We start from the raw sequence: 15,732 nt of genomic DNA, 5'->3' as shown, positions 1-15,732 counted from the left end.
TAGACTAGGTGAAGCTTTATCTGATCCTGTAATCATTAAGAGGGGAATTCTTCAACGCAGTATTACTGGAATTTTATGTTTTCTTAGTTACATAAATGATATGAGCAAAGAACTGGAATCAGAGATAAGGCTTTTTGCGGATGATTTTATTCGGTATGAAGTAATAAATAAGATACAAGATTGTGAGCAACTGTAAAAAAGACCTCGGCAATGTTGTTAGATGGACATCAGGCAATGCTATGATGATAAACGGCGTAAAAAGCCAGGTTGTGTGTCCCACTAATAGGAAAAGTTGTCTCAGTTTTCCTCCTCTGCGAACCATGTGACCTTGCCGCGCTAGGGAGGCTTGCGTGTCCCAATGATGCAGATAGCCGAGCCGCAGGTGCAACCATATCGGATGGGTATCTGTTGAGAGACCAGACTAACGAATGGTTCATCGAAAGGGGGGTAGCAGCCTTTCGGTAGTTACAAGGGCGGCAGTTTAGATGATTGACTGATACGGCCTTGTAATAATACTCAACATGGCTTAGCTGTGTTGATACTGCTACACGGCTGAAAGCAACGGGAAACTACAGCCGTAACTAACTCCCGAGGACATGCAGCTCTCTCTGTATGAATGATGTACTGATGATGGCTTCCTCCCGGGTAAAATATTCCGGGGGTAAACTAGTCCCCCATTCGGATCTCCGGGTGGGGACTACACGAGAGGGGGCGATCATCAGGAAGATGGATACTGACATTCTGCGAGTCGGAGCGTGGAATGTTAGAAGTTTGAATCGTTGTGGTAGAGCTTATAAATCTCATGTTTATTCCGTATTGGCTCAACACAACTAAGGTTAAGTTAAGAATAAGTTCCCACCTTCCAATACTTAACAATTTCTATATAATAGACTTATTAATTACATAATATAATCCATATAACCTCTAGTACATGTTTCGTTCCGATATGGAACATCTTCAGCTAAAATTGGTAAAATGGCAAGACAATTAAAATACATTGATGTTAAGATGATACATAAGCTAAAAGATATGATAAAATGGCTCGAAAATTAAAACATATGATAAAGATGATGAGATAAAGTTCATTCATGTTGGTTAAAAACACAACAAGTCAGTTTTCAAGTGGCGAATTAAAAACAGCGATAAGGTTCTTCATGTTGGAGGCGTGTACATTTTGTCGATCTTGAAAATAAATTGAAGAATACAGGATTTTCTTATATGTGATTTATCGGGGAAATCTTGATAAAATAACCGTAGTTGATGTTGAGTTTGGTAGGATTATTAAAATGTGTCTTAAAGACAATCTTGTCGTATTTAACGTCCTCCCTTACGCCGTGTTGTTAACTGACTGAGTCCTGTGTACGTACACAGACACATTTTAATAATCCTACCAAACTCAACATCAACTACGGTTATTTTATCAAGATTTCCCCGATAAATCACATATAAGAAAATCCTGTATTCTTCAATTTATTTTCAAGATCGACAAAATGTACACGCCTCCGACATGAAGAACCTTATCGCTGTTTATAATTCGCCACTTGAAAACTGACTTGTTGTGTTTTTAACCAACATGAATGAACTTTATCTCATCATCTTTATCATATGTTTTAATTTTCGAGCCATTTTATCATATCTTTTAGCTTATGTATCATCTTAACATCAATGTATTTTAATTGTCTTGCCATTTTACCAATTTTAGCTGAAGATGTTCCATATCGGAACGAAACATGTACTAGAGGTTATATGGATTATATTATGTAATTAATAAGTCTATTATATAGAAATTGTTAAGTATTGGAAGGTGGGAACTTATTCTTAACTTAACCTTAGTCGTTGTGGTAGGTTAGAGAATCCGAAAAGGGACATGGATAGGCTAAAGTTAGATGTAGTTGGTATAAGTGAAGTACGTTGGCAGGAAGAACAAGATTTTTGGTCAGGCGACTACCGAATTATCAACACAAAATCAAACAGGGGAAATGCAGGAGTTGGTTTAATAATGAATAAAGAAATAGGGCAGCGGGTAAGCTACTACGACCAGCATAGTGAAAGAATTATTGTCGTCAAGATAGACACCAAACCAATGCCCACCACAATAGCGCAGGTCTATATGCCTACTAGTTCAGCGGATGATGAAGAAATCGAAAGAATATATGAGGAGATAGAAGATTTAATACAATATGTAAAAGGTGACGAGAATCTAATTGTGATGGGAGACTGGAATGCAGTAGTAGGCCAAGGAAGAGAAGGTAATACAGTAGGAGAATTTGGATTGGGACAAAGGAACGAAAGAGGAAGTCGTCTGGTTGAATTCTACACTATTATATAGAAATTGTTAAGTAATTGTTAAGTCCTTGCCAATACTTGGTTCAAACACCACAAACGACGGCTGTATACGTGGACGAGACCTGGAGACACTGGAAGGTATCAAATAGACTTCATTATGATTAGGCAGAGATTCAGAAACCAGGTGTTGGATTGCAAAAATTTCCCAGGAGCAGACGTGGACTCTGACCACAACTTGTTGGTCATGAAATGCCATCTGAAGTTGAAGAAATTGAAGAAAGGAAAGAATGCAAAAAGATGGGATCTAGACAAGTTGAAAGAAAAGCATGTGAGGGATTGTTTCAAGGAACATGTTGCACAAGGACTAAATGAAAAGGCTGAAGGAAACACAATAGAGGAAGAGTGGATAGTCATGAGAAATGAAGTCAGTAGGGCTGCTGAAGAAATGTTAGGAAGGAAGAAAAGATCAACTAAGAATCAGTGGATAACTCAGGAAATACTAGACCTGATTGATGAACGACGAAAATACAAGAATGCTAGAAATGAAGAGGGCAGAAAAGAATGCAGGCGATTAAAGAATGAAGTGGATAGAAAGTGCAGGGTAGCTAAGGAAGAATGGCTGAAGGAGAAGTGCAAGGATGTCGAAGGCTGTATGGTCCTGGGAAAGGTAGATACTGCATACAGGAAAATCAAGGAAACCTTTGGAGAAAGGAAATCTAGGTGTATGAATATTAAGAGCTCAGATAGAAAGCCACTTCTAGGGAAAGAAGACAAAGCAGAAAGATGGCAGGAACATCTCCAACAGTTGTATCAAGGTAAAGATGTAGATAATTTGATTCTGGAACATGAAGAGGTTGTTGATGCTGATGGAATGGGAGACCCAAGTTTGAGGTCAGAGTTTGACAGAGCTGTGAGTGACCTAAATAGGAACAAGGCACCTTTAATTGATGACATTCCCTCTGAATTACTGACTGCCTTAGGAGAAACCAGCATGGCAAGGTTATTTCATTTAGTGTGCAAGATGTATGAGACAAGAGAAGTCCCATCCGATTTTCGGCAGAATGTTGTTATACCTATTCCCAAGAAAGCCGGTGCTGACAGGTGTGAAAACTACAGCACCATTAGTTTAGTATCTCATGCCTGCAAAATTTTAACACGTATTACTGTATTTACAGAAGAATGGAAAAACAAGTTGAAGCTAAGTTGGGAGAAGATCAATTTGGCTTCAGAAGAAATGTAGGAACACGTGAAGCAATCCTGACTTTACGTCTGATCTTAGAGGATCGAATCAAGAAGGACAAGCCCACGTACATGGCATTCGTAGATCTAGAGAAGGCATTCGATAATGTTGATTGGACCAAGCTATTTATGATTCTGAAGACGATAGGGATCAGATACCGAAAACGAAGAATCATCTACAATCTGTATAAAAATCAGTCTTCAGTGATAAGAATCGAGGGCTTTGAAAAAGAAGCAGCAATCCAGAAAGGAGTGAGGCAAGGCTGCAGTTTGTCCCCTCTCCTTTTCAACATTTACATAGAGCAGGCAGTAAAGGAAATCAAAGAGAAATTTGGATAGGGAATCACAATCCAAGGAGAGGAAATCAAAACCTTGAGATTTGCCAATGATATTGTTATTTTATCTGAGACTACAGAAGATCTTGAGAAGCTACTGAATGGTATGGATGAAGTCTTGAGTAAGGAGTACAAGATGAAAATGAATAAGTCCAAAACAAAAGTAATGGAGTGCAGTCGAACGAAGGCAGGTGATGTAGGAAATATTAGATTAGGAAATGAAGTCTTAAGGGAAGTAGATGAATATTGTTACTTGGGTAGTAAAATAACTAACGATGGCAGAAGTAAGGAGGACATAAAATGCAGACTAGCACAAGCAAGGAAGAGCTTTCTTAAGAAAAGAAATTTGCTCACTTCAAACATTGATATCGGAATTAGAAAGATGTTTTTGAAGACGTTCGTGTGGAGCGTGGCATTGTATGGAAGTGAAACATGGACGATAACTAGCTCAGAAAGAAAGAGAATAGAAGCTTTTGAAATGTAGTGTTACAGAAGAATGCTGAAGGTGAGATGGATAGATCGAATCACGAACGAAGAGATACTGAATCGAATTGGTGAGAGGAGATCGATTTGACTAAATTTGACGAGAAGAAGAGATAGAATGATAGGACACATTTTGAGACACCCAGGACTTGTTCAGTTGGTTTTTGAAGGAAGTGTAGGTGGTAAGAACGGTAGGGGTAGACCAAGGTATGAATATGACAAGCAGATTAGAGCAGATGTAGGATGCAATAGTTACGTAGAAATGAAAAGTTTAGCACAGGATAGGGTGGCATGGAGGGCTGCATAAAACCAGTCTATGGACTGATGACTCACACATATATACACACACACACATCTCAGTTTTAATTACTGTGTTGTTGGGTGAATGTTCCTTATGAGGATCTCTGTAAGTGTCTAGGTATTGGGGTAATCACACAAATGGGATTGTTAATAAAGGGTACAGATCTCTGCACATGATTGTGAGGGTATTTAGGGTTGTAAGGAGTTAAAGGAGAGGGCATGTAAGTCTTTGGTTAGACCCCAACTAGAGTATGGTTACAGTGTATGGGACCGTCACCAGGCTTGATTCGAGAACGGAAAAAAGATCCAAAGAAAAGCAGCTCGATTTGTTCTGGGTGATCTTCGACAAAGAGAGTAGTGTTATGAAAATGTTGCAAAGTCTGGGCCAGGAAGACTTGCCAGAAAGGAGGCGAGCTGCTCGACTAAGTAGTATGTTCCGAGCTGTCAGAGGAGAGATGACGTAGAATGACATTCGTAGACGCATACGTTTGAGGAGTGTTTATAAAAGTAGGAAAGATCACTATATGAATTGGGGCACATATTCGTTTATAAGAAAGGGAGTTAGGGACTGGATTAATTTACCAAGAGAGATGTTCAAAAAATTTCCAATTTTTGTAATTATTTAAGAAAAGACTAGGAAGACGACAGATGTGAAATCTGCCATCTGGGCGATTGTACTAAATGCAAATTAGTGGTGATTGATTTATTGATAATTAGACAGACAAGTGGGTGAAAATCTCGTTCTTGCCTATCCTGTAAGTGACTGCGTGGATTCCTCACACGAATTATGCGACAGAAATGTAGTATAGCCTAACCTTAGTCAATTACAAGTACACGCGCTAGTTACATCGACACAGTTATTTGTACGAAAGTATCGTACACTCTAGCTGGACAGGAATGATGATATGGATGTCCCAAATATCTTACATGAAGCTAAAGAATCTTTATTTCCTGCAATTAAGACACACGAACACATGGAACGACATTGACCGCTAGGATTTCTGTAGTTGGGCTAAGACCAACTGACCCTCGTAACAGGACATACCTGGGTTAGAACATTTGCTACCTACATATTAGTCCACATGCACCATAGTTCAATGCACCAGACAGGTGCATAAGTATGGTTAACACGACTTTCAATTACAAGCAAACCTGAAAATATTTTCAGATTAATGTATACACAGGATAGGTCTCCAAATGTTGAACGTCTGGGTAAGGATAAAATGATAAGCAAATATTCATTCTGTAATTGATTTAGAAGGTCAAAAATGCTGTTTACCAGAAAGTGTAATGTTAATCTTCTAAATATGATCAAATTTGTGTTGTTTTTAAAATAGGGTTTTATATTCATGAACATAATTTAAGCCAAATACTTCGGAAGCATAATTAAACGTACACTCATACCTAAGACACTCATAATTGCAAGTAAGCCATTCAATTCGGTGAGGGAAAAAAGACGCTTTTTCTGAGGAGTTTGATTGCCTCATATATCTGAAATGCTCCCTTACTGATCTGAGTTTCTGAATCTCTAGCCTCATAGTTAGCCACTGAAACATCTGTACGAAATGTGCCAAGACTGCATGACATCCATTATGCTGGTGAAGTTCAGAAGTGATATAATGCGTTTCAGTTAGATACTTCGTAATATGTTAAACTAGCAAGATACCCGTGCTTCGCTACGGTATTATACTGAAATTTATAATTGAATGCTAATTGTTTTAGATATATAATCCGCCGAAATTCGCGATCTGACTCGTTTTCTGCGAGAATCCGCCAAAATTCGCGATCTGACTCGTTTTCTAATAGACTACGGTATGTTTCCTCACATTTTTCAATCTTTCTTTCCAGCAATCGATTTCGTACTTCCCGGGCTAGGTCCAGATATTCCACCCCGTCAGTTGGGTCCCTAAATCTTTGCCATCTTTTCCTATAAGCGTTTTCAATATGGATCAAATCCTTCAGGAGATCCGGCGTGGTGTCGTCTTAGGTGCCTTGGCGGTACTGCACCCGCGGCCGGACTGCATTCTTAGTCATTACCCGTCCAGGACCATTTTCCAGGGGGGTCCGCACATTTGACAACGGTCCACAACATTATTATTATTATTATTATTATTATTATTATTATTATTATTATTATTATTATTATTATTATTATTATTATTAAAAGATGTTCTGAACCCCACAGCAAGCTGCAAGATCGCTACTTGGCGGTAAATTACATCTGCTGCCAGTGTCATTGTTACAATGTGACCAGCACCATCGTCGCGCGTAGGCAAGTGTGCGGGATTTCTGGCGATACCAATGACATACTTCCGTGCATTGTTGACCTTATTATAGAGGTGAACAATTTGACGGTCCATCTCATTCCTATCGTTTATTTCAAATGTGTTTAAATTTTTATTTACATGCCAGGAGGATCTACTGTAATCTAAGAACGTTCTCCGAAGGAAAAGATGGCTGTTGAAAACCAGCCCAGGGAAGATTAAAACTGATCGGTTTATGATCAGAATAAGTACATCGAAACTATATAGCCTGTTTCCAGTCATTCGACAGGGTCAGGAATGGAATGAATAAAGCCCCATCTAGCAGCGACAATAGGAATTGTGCCGGCTGCCGAAGCACACCTCTGGGGCAATGATCGTTGAATGACAAATGAAATGAAATATTGGACAGTGTTGCTGGAATGAATGATGAGAGAGAAAATTGAAGTATCCGGAGAAAAACCTGTCCCGCCTCCGTTTTGTCCAGCACGAATGTCACATGGAGTGACCGGGATTTGAACCACGGAACCCAGCTGCGAGAGGACGGCGCGCTGCCGCCTGAGCAACGGAGGCTCCTTAAGTACATTATGAACAGTAAAATCAATTGATCTCACCTCCTTTTACACCCCACCGCCGTTAAGTTTATTTACACCCCACCCCCCCCCCCAAAAATAGAAGGCCTTTTTTCTTTATGTTTAAAAGATATTCCAAACACCAATGTTCACACCGTAAGTGAATTTTCCGGCAAAATATACTTGTTTCCTTAATAGTAAAGGATCTTCTAAATAGTAATTATCACGACTCTAACTTCTTCAGTTTTTGATTTATGTGTCTTCATGAAAGGAATTCAACTCCTTTTCACTCCCGCCCCCCAAACGCGTTTTTCTTTGTTTAAGGAGATTCAAATACCAATTTTCACGTCCGTAACAACTTTAGTTTCTATTAGATGTATGTATTCTCATACAATTAATTCAATTAATTTTTCAATTCTTTCACCCCCACCCCCCTTCATTGGATTTTCCGAGAATACGTGTTTCTTTACTTTTAAAGCAGATTCCAAAGCAGATTTCACGTCTGTAATATCTTCATTTTTGAGATATCAGTAGCCTAATTAAAAGAATTCAACCAGTCACTTTTACCCCCTCCCCCTTCCACCCAAGTGGTATTTCCGAAAGCTGAAAATACACGTTTCTTTATTTTTAATAGAGATAAAAATACCATTTTTCACTTCTGTAACATGTTAAGTTTTTGAGATATACTGTAGAAATTCGCTTTTTAAAATTTCACCCCTTTTTATTTCCCCTTACGTGGAGTTTCCGAAAACAAATCACCTATCTTTCTTTACATTTACAGGAGATTCCAAATACCCACTTTTTACGTCTATAACATTTTACGTTTCTCAGATATTCTGTAGATAAAGTCTTTCAAAAAATTCACCCCAGTTTGTCACTCCTGTTTAACCCCCATTAATTGGATTTTCCAAAAACAAAAAAATACGTGTTTCCTTATTTTTAAAGGAGCTCCCATATACAAATTTTCAGTTCCGTAATATTTTCAGTTTCTGAGATATATGTATCCTCATTAAAGGCATTCATCCCATTATTCACCAATTTACACCCCTCCTATTGGGATTTAAAGAAAGCAAAAAGTACGTGTTCTTGTATTTTTAAAGAAGATTCTAAATACCATTTTTTTACATCTGTAAACTTTTAAAGTTTTAAGATGTAGACACACTCATTTTAAAAATTCACCCCCCTTTTCACCCTCCATTATTTGGATTTTCCAAAATCAAAAAAATACCTGTTTCTTTATTTTTAAAGTAAATCCCAAATACCAATTTTCAGGTCTGTAATATCTTCAGGTTCTGAAATATAAGTAGCCTCATTAAAGGCATTCAACCGCTTTTTCACCCTTTTCCACCCTTCCAATTGGGATTTTCCGAAAACAAAAAAGTACGTGTTTCTTTATTTTTAAAGGAGATTCTAAATGCCAATTTTTACATCTTTAAACTTAAAAAGTTTTGAGATATAGATAGACTCATTTTAAAAATTCACCCCCTTTTCACACCCCCCATTAATTGGATTTTCCAAAAACAAAAAATATGTATTTCTTTATTTTTAAAGGAGATCCTAAACACCAATTTTCAGGTCTGTAATATCTTCAGTTTCTGAGATATAAGTATCCTCATGAAAGTCATTCAACCACGTTTTCACCCCTTTCCACCCCTTTTCACCCCTCCTATTGGGATTTTCTGAAAACAAAAAAAATACGTGTTTCTTTGTTTTTAATGAAGATTCTAAGTACCAATTTTTACATCTGTAAACTTTAAGAGTTTTGAGATATAGATGCACCCATTTTAAAAATTCACCCCCTTTTCACCCTCCCATTAATTGGATTTCACCGGGCGAGTTGGCCGTGCGCGTAGAGGCGCGCGGCTGTGAGCTTGCATCCTGGAGATAGTAGGTTCGAATCCCACTATCGGCAGCCCTGAAGATGGTTTTCCGTGGTTTTCCATTTTCACACCAGGCAAATACTGGGGCTGTACCTTAATTAAGGCCACGGCCGTTCCTTCCAACTCCTAGGCCTTTCCTATCCCATCGTCGCCATAAGACCTATCTGTGTCGGTGCGACGTAAAGCCCCTAGCAAAAAAAAAATAATTGGATTTCCCCCAAACAAAAAAATACGTGTTTCTTTATTTTTAAAAGAGATCAAAAGTACCAATTTTCATGTCTGTAATATCTTCAGTTTCTGAGATATAAGTACCGGTATCCCGATTAAAGGCATTCAACCCCTTTTTCACCCTTTTGTGCCCCTCCTATTGGGATTGTCTCAAAACAAAAAAATATGTGTTTCCTTATTTTTAAAGAAGATTCTAAATACCAATTTTCACATCTGTAAACTTTTAAAGTTTTGAGATATAGACACACTCATTTTAAAATTTCACCCCCCTTTTCACCCCCTTAGCGACGGAATATCCAAAAATCTTCTCTTAGCGAGCACCTACATCTTAATATGAATATATCTCCAAAATTTCATTTCTTTATGTCCAGTAGTTTTGGCTCGGCGATGATGAATCAGTCAGTCAGTCAGTCAGTCAGTCAGTCAGGACAAGCTACTTTATATATATAGATTACATGGTTGCAAAACAGAAGAAAGACAAATGTCATTGCCGTTCAGATTAAAATTATATTAATCACTTCACTTTAGTTTGATAGTTTTGTAAAATGTTGCAGTAGAAAATCTAAACTCTCGTTTAATAATGCTGACATGTATTAATCCCTAGGCCAATGGCGTAGCCATGTTTAAGCACCGGATCCCACGAGAATCCCGAAGTTAAGCAACAGTGCACTTGGTTACCACTTATATATTAGCTCATATGATTTTGGCTAAAAAAAGTAGTGAAAAACGGGTCATTCTACTGGAAGTAAACGCAGGGTCAGGATGCGTGAAAGTCGCCTCTGGCTTAGCGGGGTTATGACTAGGTCATCGACGTTCCGGTTCGGATAGGAGACTTGTTTATTTTTAAATCCGACTTCGTTTGATGTACTAATACAGTGGATTTCTTCACAAATGGCATAATTCATGGAACTGAAAGTGTAGGTTTCGGATGCCCAGTACGTAAAACGAGGGTCTTATATACGCCTCAGTGCCTTACTGGAAACAACACGAGGTTACTGCCGTACAGTATTGCCAGCAATTGCTGGCCTTATGTGCGTTTCACCACAGATAGCATTTAAGAATTGGTTTGTTCTTAGACGCGATGGTCTTCTACATTTCTCAAAGGAGGTAGGGCATTTGTGAAGAGTAGAGCCTTTAACTGCCAGTAAACTGTAATATCCATGCATCACAGAATCTCGTTTTCCTTATGCAAACGCTGTGTTGCGATAAGGATAAGTAATGCATGGTTGGACCCAACAATGTTAACGCTTTGACGTAACAGCATTCTTCTGTAATGCAGTCACTTTACGACAGGGTATGTTTCACACGTATGTCTAATTCTCAATGACAGAGCTGACGGAAAGAATAAAACGGTAATCTTCAACTTCCGCTACAACATTTACAGTTTGTTCTGAGTCATCAGTGTCAGTTTTATCACTTAGATTACACAGCACTGACTTATCAAGTTATCATAAACAGAAATCGGGCAGGGAGCAGACTTGAGGCTTGAGATGGGAGCATTGCTGCACTGAGGATACAGCTTAATGGTACTCTCGGCTTAATTAAGATAATAACCAGAATTTGGGCCCTTTCAGACGAGAGATTATCAGGCGGATACAGTGAGCCATTTATGATATTCGACGCTGATTCCAAGATCTAATCACAAGGAGTCATATTTTGTTAGACGAATTAAATTTTGAGCTGACATATTTTAGGTCGTAACTGATAATTTTTTTAATGTAAAGTATAATTCATCAAATAGATTTTCAGTTAGCAAGTCATGTCGAGTACGTCTCCGTCTACGTAGGAAAAGGAACGCGTCTGACTCGAAATATAATTTTCCAGGATAAGGCGTTAAACATTCAAATACTTCTAATAAATTAAGTATTCGCTATATGAAAATACTGGATATAAATAGCAATGGATACGTAACAATGGCATATGACGCAATATAATACATTTTATTATCAACTGTGAGATACAGCACATTTCCGGATATTTTTTATCAAAATCCAGAGGTAAAAATAATATAGTTAACTTATACCTTATTTTTCTTCTTGTTAAAACAGCGTAAATAAACATGTGTAGTTTTTCCCAATGGAAATTAAAACAATATAGGACTAAATCATTTTGTCTGAGAACAGATACAACGTGTTAATATGTAATCAAAGTAAAATATTCTAAAAATTAATTTCCAGGCACCAAGTAAAAATATAAAGATTTTTTTCACAAATACGTAAACAAATAATTATTAATGCTGGCCCTGGTGGTAATATAAATGGATATAAGTGGATATGCCTGTGGAGAAAGTGGGCGCACTTCACAGAACGGGGAAGCCCTTGGGGCCACGCCCATTCGGCACAACCGTGCGCTATCGAATGAAGAAGAATGCGGTTAAAACTAACTGTGTTTTCTTCCTATTCAAGCACAGGGCACCTAATGATAATATACTACACTGTACACAAAATTTTAACATATGAAACTGTACTTTTGATCAAACTAAAACCATTCACAGACCACATATTGACAAGTACCAGCATTGCAATCACAAACCTTTTGATTTCAAGTCGTCAAATAAAGTTTTCATAGCTGCCGATTTCTTTTTTGCCATCCCAGCATTCTTTCTCCGTAAATGTTTAAAAATCATTCTCGTACATCTCAATGAAGCCCTCATTTTTTTAATTATCAATTTAAATTTCTCTTCTTTCTTTTGACACTGTGCATGTTCAAATATTCTCCATTTTTCTCGTCTGGTGTTGAACACCCTGAATTAACAAACAAGAATATTATTAGCTAAAATGGGGTCTACCAAACTATATTAGGAGTATGCTGTGTTCAAAGCTCTTCCTGTAATAAAATAGGAAATGTTCTCACCTTTTGCACCTGAGCACTATTAATGGCACTGGTAGCCCACTTCGATAGGTTTTACTTGGCTCGAGTGTGTCAACATCCCTGGATTGTGGTGCCTTCCTTTTCTGCAAACTTTGATTATTTTTTTGCTAGTGGCTTTACGTCGCACCGACACAGACAGGTCTCATGGTGACGATGGGATAGGAAAGGCCCAGGAATTGGAACGAAGCGGCCGTTGCATTAATTAAGGTACAGCCCCAGCATTTACCTGGTGTGAAAATGGGAAACCACGGAAAACCATCTTCAGGGCTGCCGACAGTGGGATTCGAACCCACTATATCCCGTATGCAAGCTCACAGCCGCGCGCCCCTAACCGCACGGCCAATTCGCCCGGTCTTTTTTTATTTTGAATGTCATCCAAATGGAATAATAAAGCATATCAGTCACTATATTAATTTAAGTCCTGCCGGGATGAATGGCTCAGATGGTTGAGGCGCTAGCCTTCTCGAACCAACTTGGCAGGTTCGATCCTGTCTCAGTCCGGTGGTATTTGAAGGTGCTCAAATAAGTCTGCCTCGTGTCGGTAGATTTACTGACACGTAAATGAGCTCCTGCGGGAAAAGTTCCGGCAGCTTGCCTCCTCCAAAAACCGTCAAAGTATTTAGTGGGACGTAAAGCAAGTAACATTATTCTTATTCTTATTCTTATTCTTATTCTTATTCTTATTCTTATTCTTATTCTTATTCTTATTCTTATTCTTATTCTTAAGGCGATGATTGCTGTAAGTAGCTTGGGAAGGCAGGGAATACGTTCGGGAAAGCATTCACTCTCAGTCTTAACCCGGATAAGTATGTATTATTCACTTGGTCAGGGCTAAAGTGCTCCGTAAAAATAACGCTATGAACACCAGTTGTCGAGTTTTTCCATTTAATGCCTTTGTCCACAGGGCCGGACGGTCTAGGTTCTTATGGAATCTACATCAATCCATATTTTAAAGTAATGACGTTCTCTCTATGAATAAAAAAGAACAAACCTGCATGTCTACGTTTAATACGCACTAGCCTACGAGAAGAAAACTCACCGATGAAAAGCAATGCCGGGTTTTCTGTTCCTGTCACTTCTATTGTTGCAACCATTTAAAGTTAAAAAAGAACTGATCCGTATTGACCGAGAATCACAATACTAGAAAGAGAGATATTCCACCTATTCAATACAATGATAAACTGTTGCAGAAATTAATGTCACAACACATTTAATTTGGTTTGGGACCGGTTTCGACACATATCTATGTCATCATCAGCCGATAGAAAAAACATGGCAAGAATTATACAATTATCAACACACACAAAAACACATTAAAGGATAACTGTCGAAGTTCGTGTAGCAATTTTTCATGAAGATAATTTTTGTATGCTACATGAACTTCGACAGTTATCCTTTAATGTGTTTTTTTTGTGTGTTGATATTTCTTGCCATGTTTTTTCTATCGGCTGATGATGACATAGACATGTGTCGAAACCGGACCCAAACCAAATTAAACGTGTTGTGACATTAATTTGTGCAACAGTTTATCATTGTATTGAATATGTGGAACATCTCTCCAGCATTGTGATTGTTGCAACCATACACACAAAGTTCTATGATAAACAACCGTTCCATTAGGCAACTTGTCACAGGTAACTTACTGGGTAAATACAAACTTATGACTAGCAAATAGCTCACACTGCTCCCCAGTCGGCCGTGGTGCCGAACAATATGGCTGCCGCTTTCAAGGACTGGTCCCGTTTGGCCTGGCTAAGGGCCACTCCAGTACTCTTCTCACCTCCCTGGTTTTACTCAAGCGAAATGATGCACTACTTGCGCACATTTGACGTTGTGATGTTTTTTTAAAGGAATCGTTCAAGGAGTTACTAAATTTAACGCAGTGATGGAGCAAATGAAATGCAGTTACTTGCCATTTGAAATTAAAAGTAAATAAAATTGGGCTTAAGGACTTCTTACTTGAAAGCCACACCTGTACATTTCTACATAATTATAAATGGTTCTAAATATCAGTCTCACTTAAAAGTATTTGAACTCTGTAGTACCAGGAGAGGAACCACAAATTTTGCAGAAGTACGTACAGTTTCAAACACATTGCAATATCGAAGCTTATGGTTTATTTACCGTATGTCTAAATCCTCCTCAATTCACATCCTGCAAAAGTGTATTTTTATAGAGAAGTAGAACAATGGTATCTTGAATTTTATCAAGAAATACATTAATTCACAATTGAATATCATGTATCCCAATCGAGGCGTAGGAAATGATGGCAGCTATAGTTGAAATTATAATGATGATGAAGATTGTTTTAAGGAGCCAAACATTGAGAACATCAGGCGATTGAAATTGTGGGTCCTTATCTTTATTCCTCTTCATATACCGAATATAGCCGATAGCTGAAAAGAGGAGCTTTAAAAGCAAATCCATTTTTGTAGAGGCCATCAAGGCCCTTGAAGGAGAAAAAGGTGATGGCTTTCAATATCAGTAACCTCGGCACTAAGCGGGAGATAGTGGTTAAATCCAAGTGTTGTCGCCTTTGCCTCCTTGGAACTAACGTGGCATTCATTTTTGGTTTAGGTGTGTGAGGTCATCTACTTCTTCAGAAGTGGATATTAGCTTCTAAATTTTGGACTCCTTGACCGAGAATCAACACCACGACCATCCAGGTGAACCGAGAACGCCTTTATTGCTCAGTTTAGGAGCTCCTTTAAAGGGACTGTGAACAAAGGGAATGGTTCGAAAGATTGAAAATTTTATTTTTGCACCATACAAAATAGAGTGGTTACTTGGCGTAATAGAAAAATGTGTTTATACTGCAATTGCATTGGTAATTTCCTTGCAGTTTTGTGAATAATACAATATTCATAATCATTTTAAATTTATTTTAATAATTTTATTTGCTTTACGTCCCACTAACTAATTTTAAGGTTTCCGGAGATTCCGAGGTGCCAGAATTTTGTCCCGCGGGAGTTTTTTACGTGCCCGTATAATCTACCGACACGAGACTGCCATATTTGAGCACCTTCAAATACCACCGGACTGAGCCAGGATCGAAGCTGCCAAGTTGGGGTCAGAAGGCCGGCTAAATTGATTTTATTTGTGCATTTTATTGCATATACATTCGAAGAATATTTCCATTTAAAACAAAATTAACCTGTCTCGTGCTTTATAAGAAATAAAGATGTCAGCATAATTAACCATAAAGTAAATCGGTCTATAATTACTAATTTTCCTTCTCGCCGAATCGGACGGTGATACAAATCAAGATTACACACTG

Source organism: Anabrus simplex, chromosome 2, assembly GCF_040414725.1.
Source record: "Anabrus simplex isolate iqAnaSimp1 chromosome 2, ASM4041472v1, whole genome shotgun sequence".
Taxonomy (NCBI): domain Eukaryota; kingdom Metazoa; phylum Arthropoda; class Insecta; order Orthoptera; family Tettigoniidae; genus Anabrus; species Anabrus simplex.
Note: the sequence above shows the minus strand (reverse complement) of the source record.